At 36.7% G+C, this 19,554-nt stretch overlaps 1 protein-coding gene across 1 annotated transcript in view; it reads right to left on the bottom strand.

The window, feature by feature from the left end:
- Positions 1 to 1,457: 1,457 nt before the first annotated feature.
- LOC134756980 (uncharacterized) overlaps positions 1,458 to 19,554 on the bottom strand; it is a 98,649-nt gene continuing 80,552 nt past the window's right edge. The window contains exon 4 of the mRNA XM_063697304.1: positions 1,458 to 1,591. The gene's annotated coding sequence lies outside the window, so the exon portion shown is untranslated. The remainder of the gene's footprint in view (positions 1,592 to 19,554) is intronic.

The raw sequence follows: 19,554 nt of genomic DNA, 5'->3' as shown, positions 1-19,554 counted from the left end.
TCTGATTTTGGTTATTTCTTGTTTTCTGCTACCTTTGGGGTTGGTTTGCTCACCCTTAAGAAATTGTCAACTTTCTAGATACTTAATTTTAAAAAGTCATCAGACATTTTGAAGTGAAAGACTCTAAATAAAGGGAGAAGATAGTGCAAACTGTGAGAAACATTAAGCAGAGAGCATTTCAAAGAAAGTTTAATTATCAGAGGGATAATATAATATATTGCATTGTGAAAAAGAACGAGCTTGTACAAAAAGAAATGATAGAAAATAAGAAATGTCAATCAGCACTTAAAATCATGAAAGCTGAAATTTGATAAAATTAGTGACAGGTTGCAAGTTGAAGTTTATCTCCCAAAGAGTATAATAAAGTGAAGAGTTGAGAAGATAGAAATTTTAGAAAATTAAGGAAGCATTCAAAAAATTTAGAGGAAATTTCCAATAAAATATTTAAAATATTACAAAAATATTTACTGGAATTCGAGGACATAAAACTCAGGATAGAAAAAGGCTTCCAAGTTCAAATATTACAAAATAAAAACAAGTGCAGGATTTAATATAATTTTTAAAGTTTAGATATCCAAGAATAAGCAGCCAATTCCAGAATTTTCCAGGGTAAAAACAAGATCATGATAAAAGAATCAAGTATAGTGTTACATTCCTCAACAACATTGAGAATCAAGTTTGATCCCTCCCTCCCTCCCTCCCTCCCTTCCTTCCTTCCTTCCTTCCTTCCTTCCTTCCTCCCTTCCTTCCTCCTTCTTCCTTCTCTCTCACTCTGAAACTGCAGTATGGGAATCAGTGGAATCAGGTTTGACTGGAGCACTGCCTTCAAAAGTCTGAGGTGAAATTATTTTAATCTCAAAACCTTAAAACTAAAGAAACCATAAACCCAGGAAAAGAAAGAAATAAAGCTAATTTCAGAAAAATGAGTTATCAAAAATTTATTCCCTAGTACCCTTCTTGAAAAACTCTTAAAAGATGGCTTGACAAAAAGTGAGATTTAACGAATAGAAATAAATCTAGGGGTTCTCGAAAATGATATGTGGGACTATACAACTGTAATAATAACAATGAATCAATAGATAATATCAAAATAATATTAATGACTAACTATAGGAACATTGAAATTATAAATAAATAGAAAAGTAAAAGCCAGCCCCTCTCTTGAACAATTTTTTAAAAGGGTTGAAAGCAGTGGACTGAAAAGCAGAATACAATTTTCTCATGTGAAAGAGGGGAATGGAGAACTGAAATAATGATCTTTTATAAGCTTTTAAACAAAAGTTTGCATTTAAAATATCTATGTGTTAATATAAAAAATAAAAATTAACTACAAACAAAATCATTCTTTTCATTTTTCCTTTAGTATTCAAAAGAGTCAGAAATAATATAAAGACAGGATGCTTTCTAAAGAAAACCTCAAAATCCATGCAAGTAATTACAGTCCCAGTACTCCATACCTTTAAAACACAGCAAGTAGCTAGGCACAGTGGCTCATGCTGGTAGTCCCAGCATTTTGGAAGGTCGAGGCGGGAGCATCGCTTGAGTCCAGGAGTTCAAGACCAGTCGGGCCAAATATAGCAAGAGCCCATTTCTAAAAAAAGAAAAAAAAATGCAGCATGTTAACAAATAGTAAAAGTTAAAATTTCCAGAATGTTGTTTTCTGCGATGTAGTTGTTGATTAATAAAGCTTACACGACTTTTGTTCAATATATTAATAAAATTCCTTTGACTCAGGTATTTTACTTTTGATGTAAGAATTCCATTAACTCCTGAGAAAACTGTAAATTCAATTAATATTTAAAACTATATATTGAATGGATTTTGAATATAGCAAAAGTAATCTTGAATTTTATCTGTTAATTGTGCATAAAAACCTAACATTTTCAACATTAACTTCAATGACTTTGATGCAGCAGTGGATTGTCTGGAGCGGCTGCTACAAAGATTCCAGCTGCAGTGGGGGAGCCGCGGCCATGGCTGTACGTTCTGTGGAGTCCGTGGGAGCTGGGAACAGGCGGGAGCCCCGCCCCTTTCAGAGTTCACAGGGTAGGAGCCTGGTCCATGCTCCCAGTCACAGTTGCAGCCATCCGGCCATGGCTGTGGATCCAGGCATCCCTGTGCTCTTGGGGGCCTGGGAAGCCCCTCTGCCCTGCAGGCTTGAAAGTGCCTGCTGCCACTGCCTGGCCTCTCCCAGCTCCCAGAACCCACTTCGATTCTGGAGCAAAGTTGTGGCCAACATTGGGTGCTGTCATGACCTGGCCAGGTGTGCACACACTTGGGGTGGTGCTGACACACCACCCTCCTGTTGCCTTGGCTGCCTCTGGATTTTGGGAAGCAATGAGCATGGGAGAGAGGCTGAAGTGGCCTGAGGGCAGCTCAGCATAGGCCTGCAGGTTCCCCTCCACGGGGAATGGCCTGGGCACTGGGGATGGCAGGCTGATGGTGGCGGAAGGCAGACAGGCTCCTGGACAGAAAAGCACAGGTCACTGGTGAAGCCCCAACTTCAGGCTTGAGAAGACCTGGAGCTGGGAGGTAGGCTGCCAGTTCCATGGACCAAAGTGAGAACATATGGTGCTTTTTCAGGGCCCACCCATAGACTCCCATAGACAAATCAGCATGTACTTCCTCCCATTTAAAGCCCATAATAACCCTGGACTCAGCCAGACTCAGGTAGATGATAGAACATCCTGCCTGCAGAGAAGAGCTACCTACTGTGGGCCTCCTCTCTGCTGAGAGCTGTACACTCATCAGGAGGACCTGCCTGCAGAAAGGAGCCATCCAGTCTCAGACTCCTCTCTAGGGAGGGCTACACACTTGATGCAATCTCCTCTCAGCTGAGAGCTGCACTCATCAGGACAATCTTCCTGAAGAAAGACAGAACTACTTTGGGTCTCCTGAGAGCTGTACTGTTGCTTAATAAAGCACCTCTTTGCCTTGCTCACCCTCCAGTTGTTCATGTACCTCATTCTTCCTGGATGTGGGACAAGAAATTGGGACCTGCCAGACTGAAAGAGCTGTAAGACAAACAGGGCTGAAACACCTCTCTGCCTCATCACATTACAGGCAATGAGAAAAATAAGAGAGAAGGAGAGAAGAGCTGCAGTGCTTCAGGGAGCCCAGACTTAGGAGCTCCCTAAGCCAGGGCAGTGATGCTGTCTTTGGGGCTCTGCAGTTCCTTGTATCTCCAAGTTTCTGGGCACCACTGCATTCCCTGGTGCTGGCACCAGTGCTGGTGCCTGTAGCTGCCTGCCCCACCACAGCCAGTGTGCCTGGCTGTGCACAGTGGCCAGACCCCACACTTGCTTGCTCACATACCCCCTCATTCTGTGCCTGGCTTACCTTTGGCAGGCATAGGATCTAGGTCGGTAGTGAAAGCCAAGCACAGCCCGCCAGCCCATGTGGGCAGAACAAGCCCAGCGGGCCCAAGCAAAACTTGGGCAAAGGGGCCACTGGCGACAGACATTTCCAGCTGGTAAAGCAACATCCTAAGGATCCCGTGACAACTTGAGACAGGCTTATATTTAAAAATCTCATTTCTACATAATTCAACATAGTTAAAATTCTAAACTTGTCATTAGATATATATTTATTTATATATATATACACACATATATATGTATGTATGTATATAAATTATATATATACACACACATCTAAAGGAGAGTATAATGGAGAGAATTTAGTAATTTAAAAATGTAAACAGCAGTGTAAATCAGAAACACCAGTGATGTATGTTTTCTAAACCAAGGTAAATTTTAAGCCACATGCTTTTCTGCTCCTAGAGGGACATTTATAATATTCTTAATAACAAGACAGAATGATCCCACTTTTCACAGCAAAGAAGCATTCTATAAAAGACTGTGCCACATATATTTCAGGGTTCATTGCCTGAAATTGGAATGTAACAAAGTGCAATATCTTGAGGCAAATTTATTCAAACCAAAGGAAACTTATACTTCCTCCATTGCATTAATGTGTTTTATCAAAGAACAAGTTGAATCAACTGTCTCCTACTTCAACCCTCCAACTGGTGATTTTAGGTTCCACACAGGGTGAAATATTTTGATTACAGTGAGGGCTACTTATATCACAACACTACCACAAATAATAATGGCTTATTTCCTTATGTGTGTGACAGAGACAAAGAATAATTTTGGGTGGTGAATTGCTTTAATAAATGGCTCATAGAAACAGATGTCATAGAAGTCACCTTACCTTGGGCAACTTTTTTCCCTCCACCATTACTTCTACAAACTAAGCTGGAGAAATATCCATTTAATTATCCATTGTAACCCATCAAGCCACTTTGTACTAAGAAATTGTTTGTGAACTTTAGAGAAACTTAAGTTGTTATTGTTATTGCCTTTTGATTGTTATAGCAGAAGAAAAATACAAATTAATGATTTGATATAATAACACATATGACAAACTATTTCACCCTTCTAGCATTATGGTTTAAAAAAATAATGGCTATGAAGATTTTGGTATACCATTCTATGTAGTTTGTATTTTATCCTGTTATTTTTGTCAGGAGGTAATAGAATAGAAAGGACTAGGATTTGAGTTCATATATCACTAATCTTCTCTGAAATATCTATTCCCTCTTTTTTCCTTCAGTAACAGCAAACCCCTGCCCACACCCTAGCCTTTTAAAGTGGGTTATTGGCTGAAAAGTCAGAAGACTATTTCTTTGCCTCTCTTTACCCAGATATATTTATGAAATTAGATTTGTGACAATGGGATATGAGCAAAAATTGACATGTGTAAGTTTCAAACGATGGCCTTAAAAAGCAGTTGCTCACCTCCACTCCCTTTCCCCCTTCCTAAAGACCGTAATGTTATGCTGGTCATAGTGAATCAACTATAATCATGTATATGAATCCCATTCCTGAGAAGAATGCAGAGCAAGAAGACAAGGAATTTATGTCCCTTGGTTAATTCTGGAAGGAGAAGCCTGACTTTTTCTGGACTATTCACCAACTCCCGAATTGTTGTGTAAGAAAGATATTAATATCTACTTTCTTAAACCTCTATATTTGGAGGGGTAGGCTATTGGTTACAGAAACTTAGTGCATACCCTGTGCATAAAAAAAAAACAAAACTAGCAATAAGATGCATGGGGAATAAAATCCTAACCTATGTGACACTGGCTTCATAACCAGGGACTGGGAAGCAATAAAAGAAATAGCACAGAATGGAAATCTTCTGATCCTGTTCATGTTGTGGGGAGCATTAAGTAAAATAACCTCATATGACAATTGGAATGCAGGTCACATTTATACAGAATCTGTAGCTCTAGAAATGGCTAGAAATATATTAGACCATCATTTTTATTTTTCCACAGCCTCACCAGCATCTATTGTTTCCTGACTTTTTAATAATTCCCATTCTGACTGGCATGAGATGGTATCTCATTGTGGTTTTGATTTGCATTTCTCTAATGACCAGTAATGATGAGCTTTTTTTCATATGTTTGTTGGCCACATAAATGTCTTCTTTTGAGAAGTGTCTGTTCATATCCTTTGCCTACTTTTTGATGGCATTGTTTGTTTTTTTCTTGTAAATTTGTTTCAGTTCCTTGTAGATTCTGGATATTAGACCTTTGTCATATGAGTAGATTGCAAAACTTTTCTCCCATTCTGTAGGTTACCTGTTCACTCTAATGATAGTTTCTTTTGCTGTGCAGAAGCTCTTACACTGTTGGTGAGAGTGTAAATTAGTTCAACCATTGTGGAAGACAGTGTGGCGATTCCTCAAGGATCTAGAACCAGAAATACCATTTGACCCAGCAATCCCATTACTGGGTACATATCCAAAGGATTATAAATCATTCTACTATAGAGACACATGCACATGTATGTTTACTGCGGCACTATTTACAATAGCAAAGACCTGGAACCAACGCAAATGCCCATCAATGATAGACTGGATAAAGAAAATGTGGCACATATACACCATGGAATATTATGCAGCCATAAAACAGAATGAGATTATGTCCTTTCCAGGGACATGGATGAAGCTAGAAGCCATCATTCTAAGCAAACTAACACAGGAACAGAAAACCAAACACTCATGTTCTCACTCATAAGTGGGCATTAACAATGGGAACACATGGACACAGGGAGAGGAACAACACACACTGGGGCCTGCCAGGGGGTGGAGGGCAAGGGGAGGGAGAGCATTAGGACAAACACCTAATGCAAGCAGAGCTTAAAACCTAGATGACAGGTTGATAGGTGCAGCAAACCACCATGGCACATGTATACCTATGTAACAAACCTGCACATTCTGCACATGTATCCTGACACTTAAAGGGAAAAAATATATATTAGAATATCTCTGTTTGTTGCTTTTAATTCTGTAGCTCTTAACAAGGTAACATGATAAATATGAGCTCAGAAAGGAATTAATTTCAAGCAGAAAGAGCAAGGAATATTGTCCTACTGTAGAGACTTCTTTCTGATCATATCAATATAAACTGACCAAGGATTAAATTATGTGGGGTTTTTCAGTGTTGTAATGACCACCACTGCTTAACCTCCAACAGCATGACAATTGAGGCCTCAAGCTTGTTTCAGAGCTTCCATTTAAATGTCCCTTGTTACGCAGTGCTAATGGGAATTAGCCTAGTGGCAAGTATCAGATTCATGTTGTTCCATTTTTAAGAACATATTGGTAGAGATCACATTAAGGTAATCACAAATAGCCTGAAGGAGAAGGATATTCTGGAACAGAGATGCAAACCATGTAAAAACCATGTCTAGAAGTATTTGTCTATAGGTACTGGTGCAAGAAACTAACTGGAAGCATACAAAAAAAAATCCTACAAAGTTGAAGCATGTGGTCAAAGAAACCACATCCTGGCTAGAAAACGTCTATGTCCTTTCAAGCCCCAAAGAAAAATTAGTACTATAAATTCTGTGCCAGCACAAAGCTGGGCAGGCCTTAGTAGGGCATACCTTCCAATACCAACATTAGTAATGGCCATAGAAAATAATAAATGAGGAGATCCTTCCAAAGGGCAGAGCCCAGGACCATGAATCCAAAGCAAAGAAAGTTATGTCCAGCATGCAAAAATGAAAGTGGCAGATGGACTTAGGAGTTGCCAAAGAATGATCTTCACAATTTTTGCCAAGTACAATTTGATAACTACTATAGAAGAATGATTATTATGTATTCTTCATTCCTCTTTTTCTGAATGAATAATGTCATTATTCTGCTCCTACTCTACTGTTATATATTGAGCATATAGGCAAGCAAATAAATCCATGTGTTTACATACAGGTTGCTGTAACACAAGGAGCCACATTTGATGTACTGGAAAGACGCTCATTCAGAGATCCGGGACTGACTTTGAGCTGGGTACAGAATAGGATTTTGAGCTATTTTCCTAGAGCGTGTCAGTATTTTGGGGGATATGTTTTGTGTATGAGAAAAAGGATACTCATCTTTTCATGATTTTTCTTATGAAATTGGAATGGCCATCAGCTAGAGACTGTATTCCTTAACTTTGCTAGCATTCGAGTTTTGCCATGTGATTAAGTTCTGATCAAAAGTAAAGAGCAGATATGTGTGCAAATTATAGGTCAGGTCTTAATAGGGAGCTGCCTAATCTCCATTCTCTTTTTCTCTCTTCCTGTTGTCAGGAATAAAGGCATGGCGATATGAATGAAGAGGCACCCTAATGAACAGTGAACAGCAAAGTACTTAGGACCAAAGTTGCTAGATTGCCCTGGAGCAGAAAAACCTATCTTCCCTATCGTTGGAAAAAGAAATGAATTTTTCTCTTATATCTTTTTACTAATATATGAGAGAATAAATATGAGCAGATTTACAATTTAGAATTATACCCTTATTATTCTAGAATGTTATCTGTGGCCTGCATGACAGACTAGAAAGAGATCGAGGGTCCAATTAGATGTGTAGAAATAGTCCTTGTAAGAAGAGATGGCATAAAAATGTAACACAATGGCAATAGTAGTAAAGATGGTGAATCTACTTTGACAGATGTTCGAGAAGTAAAAGTGACCACACACCTTAAACTAATTAAATATGAAAATAGAGAAATGGAGTAAGTCTTAGATAAGTCCTAAATTTTTCAGTTAATGCCTGTGATATGCTAGGAACTTGGTTATTTGCTGTGAGTAAAGAAACGAAAAAGCCCCTTTAAAGAAATTTATAACTTTGCTTAGAAGACAAGAACATTTTATTTTTGTATATGTTTCTATGTGTGTATACATGTGTATGGGTATATGTGTGTGTATATACAGGTAATATTTGTATAATTATAAGTGAAGAACAGTCTGTAATGGCTATCAGCTTTCAGGAGAGAGAGCCATCTTATTACAGGAGGAGACTTCATAAAGAATATTCTCCTTAGCCAATCATAAAATGATGAATCAAATTTAGATAGAAAACAGACGGAAAAGATAAGCTAGCCATATGATTAGTGGTTAATTTTAGCCATTTAGAAAGCCCAGTTCTGTTCAGTTCAGACTTAAAGAAGAAAAGAACCCCCACAAAAGCCCCAGTTTGAAAACTTATATTTGTCAGAGATTGACCATTTTTTAATCCATGAGTTATTTCTTTTAAATAGTTTCATACAGATAAAAAATTATTTTTCTTGTTAACATATATAAGCATGCACACATATGTATTAACTAGAATAATTTGTATATATTTCTGTTCTATTATATATTTCATATAACATATCCTATTACATAATACATAGTACATATTTCATTTCTGAATATTTAAATTCTTAAATTTTATAACCACATAGGTTAAAAAAGTAAATTTCTTCAGGTGACTGGTTTAGGTTTATTTTAACATTTGGCACGATGCTTACCACGGTGTGGACCATTACCAAAGATATTTAAATATCAAACTGTTGACGTGTTTCTTTATTCTGCTTCCATCGGGATAGTGAAAGATTCTTTACATTGTATTTTAAAGACTGAATAATGTAATGATGTATGCAATTTATTGAATGCTTATTACATGTCACATCTTGTTCTAATAACATTATGTTCATTCATTTAAGAAAGAAAGACAGAGAAGAGTGGGAAGAAGGAAGGAGTGAAGGAGGGAGGGAGGGAGGGAAGGAATAAGGAGGGAGAGTGGGAGAAAACAAAGCAAGGGAAGGGAAGGGAGGAAGGAGGGAAGATAGGTAGGTAAAAGTGTGTTTCATAAGATTATCTCATAAGATTCTAAGATTTTGGGATGACTATGCCATTCTTCAATGTTTGCAGTAATCACACAATTGACATTGCTAACATGTGTATTCTGAAATCCCCAAAAGAGAAACACATTCATTGTTCTATTATTTTTATCATCTTTCCTATGAATTCACTCTGTCTTTAGAGTATGTGTAGATAACCCAGTCTCTTAGTAATTCCCCTCCCAACTCAGCACCTCCATCTGTATTCTCTCTGTATTCACCCTCTACTTCTACCACTCTATTTTCTTCACTATTTTTCTCTCTCCTACCAGTTATGTTCTGCCTATAAAAATATAAAATCCTTCTATATCTTCACTTCTGTAGCACAACTTTGTCCCCAACCCCTTTCCCATAACGTATTATTAGCCTGATAAACCAGGATAAGGATTCTAAGGCAAATCAGACAATGTCAGCATATTCTACAGAGGCTTTGAGAAAAGGAAAAGAGACCAATGAACATTTAGGAGTTAAATTTTGTATTATTCCTAACACAATTATAAGCGTGCTATGCAAAAACCTCTGGAAATAAAACTCTTTTTATAACTTGAGGATTTAGTGTCCAGGGCATTCATAACATTAAAATCGTCTGACTGTAGAAAGTTGTTAATAAATCCCTGAAGGTATATCCCATATTCTGGGAAACCGAGCACATACAATAGCAAGCAGTGTAATTCTATCTGGTTCCAGTAATTGCACCAATTTGTTTGAAAGATAGAAATGTGCCCTTTACTCTAAGAAAAACAAAATTGAACATCTATACTCAGTGCCTGTAGCCAATTGACTTTGTTCTGGGGAAGATCTTTTCAAAATCTAATATTGGCCAAAGATATCAGCACTGTCCACTTTGCTTCTATCAATGCTCAGTCATTTGCTAAGGTTTTTTTTTTTGTTCAGTAGAATTCCTTCATCATTTGCTAATTTAACAAACATTTATTGCACCTCGATTCTCAAGTGTATTAATCCATTCTCATGCTGCCATGAAGAAACACCCGAAACTGTGTGATTTATAAAGAAAAGTGGTTTAATTGACTCACAGTTTTGCATGGATGGTAGCCCTCAGGAAACTTACAATCATGGCAGAAGACACCTCTTCACAGGATAGCAGGAGAAAGAATAAATGCCAAGCAGAAGGGGAAGGCCCTTGTAAAACCATCAGCTCTAATGAGAACTCAGCCACTATCACGAGAACACCATGGGGGTAACCACCCCCATAATTCAATTATCGCCACCTGGTCCCACCCTTGGCACATGGGGATTATTACAGTTCAAGGTGAGATTTGGGTGGGGATACAGAGACAAACCCTATCAAGAATGTTCTAGACATTATACCTGCTTCTAGGAATACTAATGTATATTAGATAACACGGCTTTGTTTCCTGTAAATTTATCATCTTTACATGTGTAAATATATATGGATCACAGCATGAAACAAGAGGCTCAACAGAAGTATATTCAGGGTAGGAAGAGAAACAAAAAGGAAACACTGGGCTGGGCGAGGTGGCTCACGCCTGTAGTCCCAGCACTTTGGGAGGCCGAAGTGGGCGGATCACAAGGTCAGGAGATCGACACCATCCTGGCTAACACAGTGAAACCACATCTCTGCTAAAAATACAAAATCAAAATTAGCCAGGCGTGGTGGCAGGCGCCTGTAGTCCCAGCTACTTGGGAGGCTGAGACAGGAGAATGGCCTGAACCCCGGAGGCGGAGCTTGCAGTGAGACGAGCCTGGGCGACAGAGCGAGACTCCATCTCAAAACAAAAACAAACAAACAAACAACAAAAAAAAACTAAACAAAGAAAGAAACAAAAACACAAAGGAACACTGAGTTCAATCCATGAAATGGAAGAAGACTACAGAATGCTAAATTTTGAAGTTTAGTAGCTATTTGACAAGTGAAAATCATAGGAGGTCATTCTCAGTAGAGAGAATATCATCAGACAGTGTGCATGTAAACCAGCATAATATATAGGGGAACTGCAAGTCTAACTAGAGCACATAGTCTCAGCTGTTAGAAGATATCAGACAGTTTTGTAAGAAATCTTTACTTTGATTTAATTTTGGTTAAGGCATTTTACATTACTCCCAACACTTTGAATTTTGAATTCATCTTACTTTCTAGGTAAGATATTACCTAGAAAATTGTTAATATTAACAATTTTCTCATTATGGATCCAAAAGAAGATGAACCCATGGAAATTCCTTAGAGAATTCTATGTTTTTGTCATTCTTTTTCTTTTATGTTTTAAGCAAATAAATATTTATTGCTTACTACAATCCAGCCATTATATGTATTTCTTCATATATCATATTGGAGCCAAAAACATATGAAAATATCATAGTGCAATCATTGATAATTTGTTTATTTTCTACTGAGCTAAGAAACGCAAAAGAATACAATTTAAAATCTCAAATTTCAATGTTAACAGATTACAATAAATATAGGACAATGTTTCATTAAGATGTGATCTCACCTTACATATGAATTTATCCATATTTTCAAAGTATTTCAATGGAATTAGACATGGATTGCATATCCTTGAAAACTAGGCATATCTAAAACATTTTGAGGGTATTAATTAAAATGTTTCAAACTTATAATAAATGTGTACACAATCCCTCATGTTTACATAGATAGGTTATAGAGAAACGATAGATAAATAGATGGATGGCTGGATAGATAGATGTAAATATAAATTATTATAGATATCCAGATAGTTGAGACTATTAGTTATCTGTCCACACTGCTTATTTTTATTTTTGTTTATCTATTTTCTTTGAGACAGGGTCTCACTCTGTTGCCCAGTCTAGAGTGAAGCAGAGTGATCATGGCTCACTGCAGCTTGAACCTCCTGGGCTCAGCCTTCTGAGTAACTAGGTCTACAGACATATGCCACCAAGAACCAGGTGATTTTTTTTTTCTTTTTGTAAAGATGGTGTCTTGCTATATCCCAGAGGCTGGTCTCAGACTCCTGATCTTAAAGAGTCTGCCAGCCTTGGCCTCACAAAGTGCTGAGATTACTATACTTTTAGTAATAAAACCTCCTGAAATTTAGATGGATGCCATCCAGCTAGAAATATACTGTACTTTCCAGTCTTCTTCCAGCTACGTACAACCACATGCCCCAGTTCAGGCCAGTGTGAAGTTAGCAGCCATGTCCTTTAAAAAGCCCACGTACCCTCATACCCTCCACTTCCAGTTTCCTCCTTTTTCATATCCAAGATGTGGAAAAGAATGTGATTAGCCAGTGTTAGCCAAGCAGAGAAAAACAGCAGGGTTTGTGGGGAGGGTGAAACAACACAATATAGGGGACTTGCGACCTGGAGGATGACCAGGAGAAGCTGTACTCATCATCTCTATAGAGTAGCTCAGCATTTTATTTTTTACAGCTTTATTGAAATATAATTTACAGAAATGAAATTCACCGTTTCATTGTACAGTTTGATAAGCTTTGATAAATGCACGCAGTTGTGCAACCACCATCAACATCAAGTTTTGGAACACTCCCATCACCCCAAAAAGTTTCCTTATGTCCCTTTGTAGTAAATCCCTTCCCTCAGCCCAGCTTCAGACAACTGCTGCTACATCCCTAGTTTTGTCTTTCATAAAATCTCATATGAATAGTATCATACTGTATGTAACATGATGTTTTTAAGATCTATCCATATTGTTTCACCTATAACTATTTTGTTCCTTTTTGCTGTTGTGTAGATTCCATTGTATGAATATATCCACTCCCCTTTTTTTAATCCATTCACCAGATGATTGGTATTTGGGTTGTGTCCATTTGGAGGCTATTAATAATGATTTTACGGAGATTTGTGAGCAAGTCTTTGTAGAAACACATGCTTCGTTTCTTTTTGATAGGTAACTAAGAGAAATTTCTGGGTCACATTGTAAATATATGTTTACATTTTCACTATCTGACAAACAGTTTTCCGAAGTAGTTGCAGCATTTCACATTCCCTATAGCAATATATGAAAACTTCAGTTTTTCTAGTTTGCCAGCATTTGGTATTATCAATCTTTTGTGTGTGTGTGTGTGTGTGTGTGTGTGTGTGTGTCTGTTCTTATGTGTTTGTAGTGCTATTTCATCATGGTTTTAATTTATACCTCCCTAATGACTACTGATTTTGAGCCATTTTTATATACTCATGGCTCTTCAAATCTTTTGTTGCTGGGTATGGTGGCTTGTGCCTATAATCCCAGCTACTAGGGAGGCCAAGGTGAGAGGATCGATTGAGTTCAGGAGTTAGAGTCTGCAGTGAGGGTAACAGAGTGACACTTCCATCTCTAAAACACAAAAATAAAAGTGAATTTTTAAAATTCTTTGATCAACTTTAAAATTGGGTTGTCTTTTTTTTTTTTTTTTTTTCTTTTTTGAGACGGAGTCTTGCTCTGTCACCCAGGATGGAGTGCAGTGGCGCGATCTCGGCTCACTGCAAGCTCCGCCTCCCGAGTTCACGCCATTCTCCTGCCACAGCCTCCCAAGTAGCTGGGACTACAGGTGCCTGCCACCATGCCTGGCTAATTTTGTTTTTTGTATTTTTAGTAGAGACATGGTTTCACCGTGTTAGCCAGGATGGTCTCGATTTCCTAAACTTGTGATCCGCCCACGTCGGTCTCCCAAAGTTCTGGGATTAAAGGCGTAAGCCACCTCGTCTGGCCAAAATTGAGTTGTCTTCTTATTAAACTGTAAGTACTTTTCACATAAAAAAAATCTTTTGCCATATTCATAGATATATAGTCATAGATATATGTCTGTTATATGACATAGTAATATACATACATATAGGTAGATATAGAAACATCTATGTACTACTACAATGGAATTGTCAGATACTTTCTCCCAATATAAAGTTTGTCTCTTCATATACTTGCATCTTTAAATCAGCAAGGGTTTTAAGTTTTGAGAAAGTTCTCTTTATCTGACCACCTCTACCTTTTATTTTAGAAAGAAATAAAATCCCTCTTTTGTTAAAACCTCATTTATTTTAGTCTCATTGGATGTCTTTTCTTCACTCTACATTGGTGATATCTTAAAATCATGACATCAGTAAGTTTTCTCCTCAGAAAAAGACAATATTTCTAATATTTTATGAACATCTCCAACAGGATGTTCATTAGGTATATCCCCACCAATCTGCTAAAAACTTCCAGCTTCTCCCCTTTGCTTTCATATGCTTTTGTAAATGATTTCTTTAATGAATTTTGTTTGAAAACAACCAAATTATTTTCTTCCTCATTGCAATATATTGGGAACATTAGTTTTACGTAGATCTGAAATATATCCTGTTTTTAATTCCCACTGACACCAGCATCACATCATCTCACGTTGCCTTACCTCAAATGTGCATCCTTGGCTAAGTCTGTTATCTTGTCCTGATATATGACTACTTCTCAGGGCATCCCAGATAGTATTGTTTGGTTGGTCTTGTGAAACCACAATTAAATCACATGACTCATGTTAATAAGGATTTAAACACTACTCATAGCCTGTAAAATTAAATTTGAATTACTCCTATAAGCATTGTGTTTAAGCATCTGTTCTATGTCTCATATTGAAACACTTCTTTTTGAGTCGTGTGGTACCACATATTCTTGTTTTCTTTGTTCTCTTACATGAATGGCAACTCCTTTTCAATCTTTTTTCATTTTACACACTCTGTCTAAATCATCTACTTTATTCTCATGACATTTAATTTATCAATATGCTAAAAGTTTCAAATAAATATCTCTAGCCTGATCCTCTAGAAGGGCACACATTTGATTGCCTACTTGTCATTCCTATGTCAATTTCTTATCAATATCTAAGAACTAAGTTGACCAAAAAGAGCATTTTTCTTTTTCTTTGATATGTTTGTTTCCCTCTCCAAGTGATTCTTACTGCAGTAAATAATACCACCAACTTACCATTTTCTGAAACCAGAAACCCATATTTATTGTTGGTTTTATTCTTCTATCTCAGCCCCCAAAGCCCATTTATCAGTACATTTATTTTCATATATGCTGCCACCAATCTGCTTTAGATAATCATCTCTTCTTGCTTAAACTATGACAGCACCTTTTTAACTATCATATATTTTTTCATTCTTCTCATCCTTCAAACCATTCCTTACTGGGCAACTACAGGGATGATACTGTATTTGGATCATGTCAATTCCTATTTGTAATTTGTCAATGGCTTCATTATACATGGAATAAAATTAAAAATCTCCAACACAGTTTTAAAAGCCCTGTGTGATCTTGGTCCTGCTACCCTCCTCTTCCTCATTTTTCTTTTTTATTTTTTTTGAGTTGGAGTCTCGCCCTGTTGTCCAGGTTGGAATGGAGTGGCATGATCTCAGCTCACTGCAACCTCTGCCTCCCAGGTTGAAGAGATTCTCCTGCCTCTGCCTCCTGAGTAGCTGGGACTACAGGCGTGTGCCACCAAGCCTGGCTAATTTTTTGTACTTTTAGTAGAGACAGGATTTCACTGTGTTAGCCAGGATGGTCTCCATCTCCTGACCTCGTGATCTGCCCGCCTCGGCCTCCCAAAGTGCTGGGATTACAGGCGTAAGCCACCACACTCGGCCTTCTTCCTCATCTTATGCTGCTCTTGCAGGATGCTCTAATTCCCTCTGCTATACCATGCTTTGACCAGATCCAGGACCTTCACACTTGCATTTACTTCTACACAGAGTCCCATTTCACCCGTAATCCCATAATAAGTCCTTCAACACTCACCATAAATAATTCATTATCAGAGAAATATTCCATGAAAGCATAAGATAGTCAAACCTTTCTTAATTTTTAATTCTTATTTTAAGTCCCTAGTTGATTCCCTTTTCAGCCCTTATTATAATGTACAATTATTTAATATATTTATTAATATGTATTTACTTGCTTGCTTTATTATCCTTGCTAAACATAAACTCTCTGAGCACATGGATTTGGCCAGTAACCTTCTTGGTTCCACAGCATGGGCATGGAAGTCAATACAGTACATGAAAAATAGTAGGTATTTGGATATGTCTAATAAATGGATAAAACTCTCATTCATCTATCTGGTCTACTTGATATTCGTCAGCATATTTAAAGGTATTTTATTTCTAATGTTTGGTTTTACTCTTCTTATTTTCCTTGAAATCCTATTATACTTTCTTTTAATTTTAATTTAATTTTATTCTTAGAGAAAATTCTCATTCTGTCACCTAGGCTAAAGTACTGTGGTGTGATCATATAGCTCAGTGCAGTCTCAAACTCCTGGGCTCAAGCAATCCTCCCACTTCAGCCTCCCAAATAGGTAGGACTACAGGCATCACCACCAACCACACCCAGTTGGTAGAGATGGAGTTTCACTATATTGTCCAGGGTGGTCTTGAACTCCTGGCCTCAAGTGCTCCTCCCACAAAGTACTGGGATTACAGGCATGAACCACACCATTCCTGGCTCCTATTATATTTTCAGAGCTCCACAGGAACCTTGTTCATAATGTCTTTCTTGAGATACTGCTGTCCCTTTCCCCAAAAGCCAATTAACCAATTAGTTAAAAAGCAATCAATTCAATAAACTGGTCATAATTTATTTCTCTGTGAAATTTCACAGCATTCTGATAAGGCATCTTTTCCTAAGGAACTCTTATAATACATTGCTCTGGGGATTAGGTTTGTGTCTTATAAATTTTATATTTTTAAATTCTATATAAGAGTGGTATGCTGTTCAACATTTGTTAAGAGTAACTCCTAACTTGGAATATTTGTATTAAAAAAATCCTTCTAAATGTTAACTACTAACACATTATTAGGTTATGTTGGCTGTGAGTCAGGCATACAATACATTGCAAAGACTCTTGAGATTTACTATTACTGTTTTGTTTGTTAGTATCAATAAAAAACATGAACAATTATGTTCTTTATGTGTTGTATGGGTATATATATAAATATATGTATATATATATAAATATATATAAATATATATATATCTCTCAGAATGCTGATTACGCTTAGACTTCTACCAAGGCTAATAACTACAATCCTTCATAGTGTGAAGTAAAATGAATTCATGGTTGAATAATTTGATCCAAAAATCTAGATTTTATATGTATATATAATCTAGCATCATTAGAGAGAAAGTCTCGGTTGAAAGAAATCCTACTTCTGCAGAATTCTTGAGGTTAAACCTACGGTTATTGGAGGGGTTTGAATGTCTGTGGATGTGCGTTATGTCTATGTGGGTTGCATCTTTTTTAGGGAACTGGGGTATTGGAGACTCATCCAGGATATGTACTCATCAATACAACATAACCTTGAAAGTGGTAGGGATACTGATTTGAGGTTTACATGAAACATAAACATTATTATAAAGAAAAGTTACCCTTTTCTTTATTATGTAAACATAATTTTCTTTTATTGTTTTCTTTTTTAAAAAATAAATAGGGCACTCCTAAGAACTTTAAATACAAATAGAGGGTGGATTCAACTCATAAAATAGTATGCTGCTTAATAACACGGATCTAGTAAAAAAAAAACTTTATTTTGTACATGAAAACCCATTTAGGAGACAGAGCTAATAAATCTTTACATTATAAATTATTATTTTACCGGGATCCACATTTATGATTAGTTGAGGGCAACATAAATTCTAGCTTTTCCTACACAAAAATACTGTAGCCAGCTGTCATGGTAAACTAAAATTTCTGAGGAATGCCATAAGTCAGAAAAGAGTGATCACTTTTTTATGAGGTAATGTTAGGCAAAGTCTGCATAAAAATTATGCTATATTGAAAGAGCCAGTCCTGAGATCTCAGAATGCTGATTATGTTGAGTCTTCTACCAAGGCTAATAACTACAACCCTTCATCATATGCAGTAAAATGAATTCATGGTTGAATAATTTGATCCAAAAATCTGAATAAAGTCTTAACTGTCTCTCAATTGCAAGTTTGCTATTTAATTTAATTGTTTCACTTTGGCTTATTCTGTTTATTCATTAGGACTTTCTTTCCTGATTTTATATGGCAATTACTAATTATATCTAACCTGTTGACTTCTAGTATTAAATTCTTTATTCTAGTTTTCTTCTAAGATGGGGCGTCATTAATTCTCTTATATTCTGTATGCTGTTTTTTTGTGAGTTTTCTTTATAAGCATCACCAGAAAATATGAATAATTTTGATTCCCATGATTTCCATTGGTGTGTTTAAAGCAAAATCTACTCAACAGAGAGACTAGGCTGAGGAAAATATAATATATATAATTGTTTTGTAACAATTTGGCAAGTTTATTATCTACCTTTGTTACTTCTAAAAATACGTTGTAAGTATAAGAGTTCTGTATCTGTCCATGTAGTTCACAACTATGGTTGGAGTTTAAGTGAGAAGCCAAATGTGAAAGAAGTCTAAATATTCAGAAAGGAAGAAAAAACTCTAATATTTGAATATGTCCAGAAGACAAGTGCCTTCTCTTATTCTCCGTGGACATTTTTAATCTTCCTTTTATGGATTCATATAGTTTTGATGTTATAATTTTTATTATATTCTCATATTTGTTTAAGCCTTTAATATTCAAATTTAATATAGTAAATTTGTTTTCAGGAATTTATCAATATTTCCATTTTATAATCATAGCCTGCCTTGTATCACTTTACAACCTCCCCTAGACTCTTCACTTCAATTAGGTCAAGACTGCTGAAACATCAGACATATTGCTTTTCCAAAGCAATCTGTCTTCTATCTGTAGTTTTCAGAATTAAATTGTTAATCTAGTGCAAGAGAGAGATAGTTTCCAGAAAGAAGAGAGTGCAGTGGCAGAATATCTGAGAGGGAGAGGCAGAGGGCTTGGGCTTTCTGTGTCTGCATCTGATGACTACACAGGGAGGACAGACAGCAAGGGGAAGAACACCACAGACCCCTATTGCTCATCTAGTGAGCATGCTGCTAGAAAATCGGGGGAGGGGAATGAAGAGAGATGGCCTAAGCATATGGGAACTCATGGTTTTGTTTCCAAATATAGTGATTTGGAATTTAAACCAGGTAATTTAAACATTATACAGAGCATTAAGTACTTAGATTTTAAAAGAGGGAAGAATTGAAATAATTAGAAGTAAAACCTTTGAATTTAGACCTAATTTTAAATTCCATTTCAACTTCTTGATTTGCAAAAGACTATTCCTTTGCTAACTTGTAAAATGTAAATAATAATAGTTCTTCACGTGGTTGTTCGCAGCAAATGAGGCGACAGTAATTTCTGCCTAGAACAAACATAGGAAACTCTTATGAAGGAAGCATCACTATCATTTTGATGTAGTGAAAAGGTACTTTGATATTAGATATATTAACTGAGCAAAATCTATGGTGT

Source organism: Gorilla gorilla, chromosome 14, assembly GCF_029281585.2.
Source record: "Gorilla gorilla gorilla isolate KB3781 chromosome 14, NHGRI_mGorGor1-v2.1_pri, whole genome shotgun sequence".
In the NCBI taxonomy this organism is placed as follows: domain Eukaryota; kingdom Metazoa; phylum Chordata; class Mammalia; order Primates; family Hominidae; genus Gorilla; species Gorilla gorilla.
Note: the sequence above shows the minus strand (reverse complement) of the source record. Positions and strands in the feature narration are given on the sequence as shown.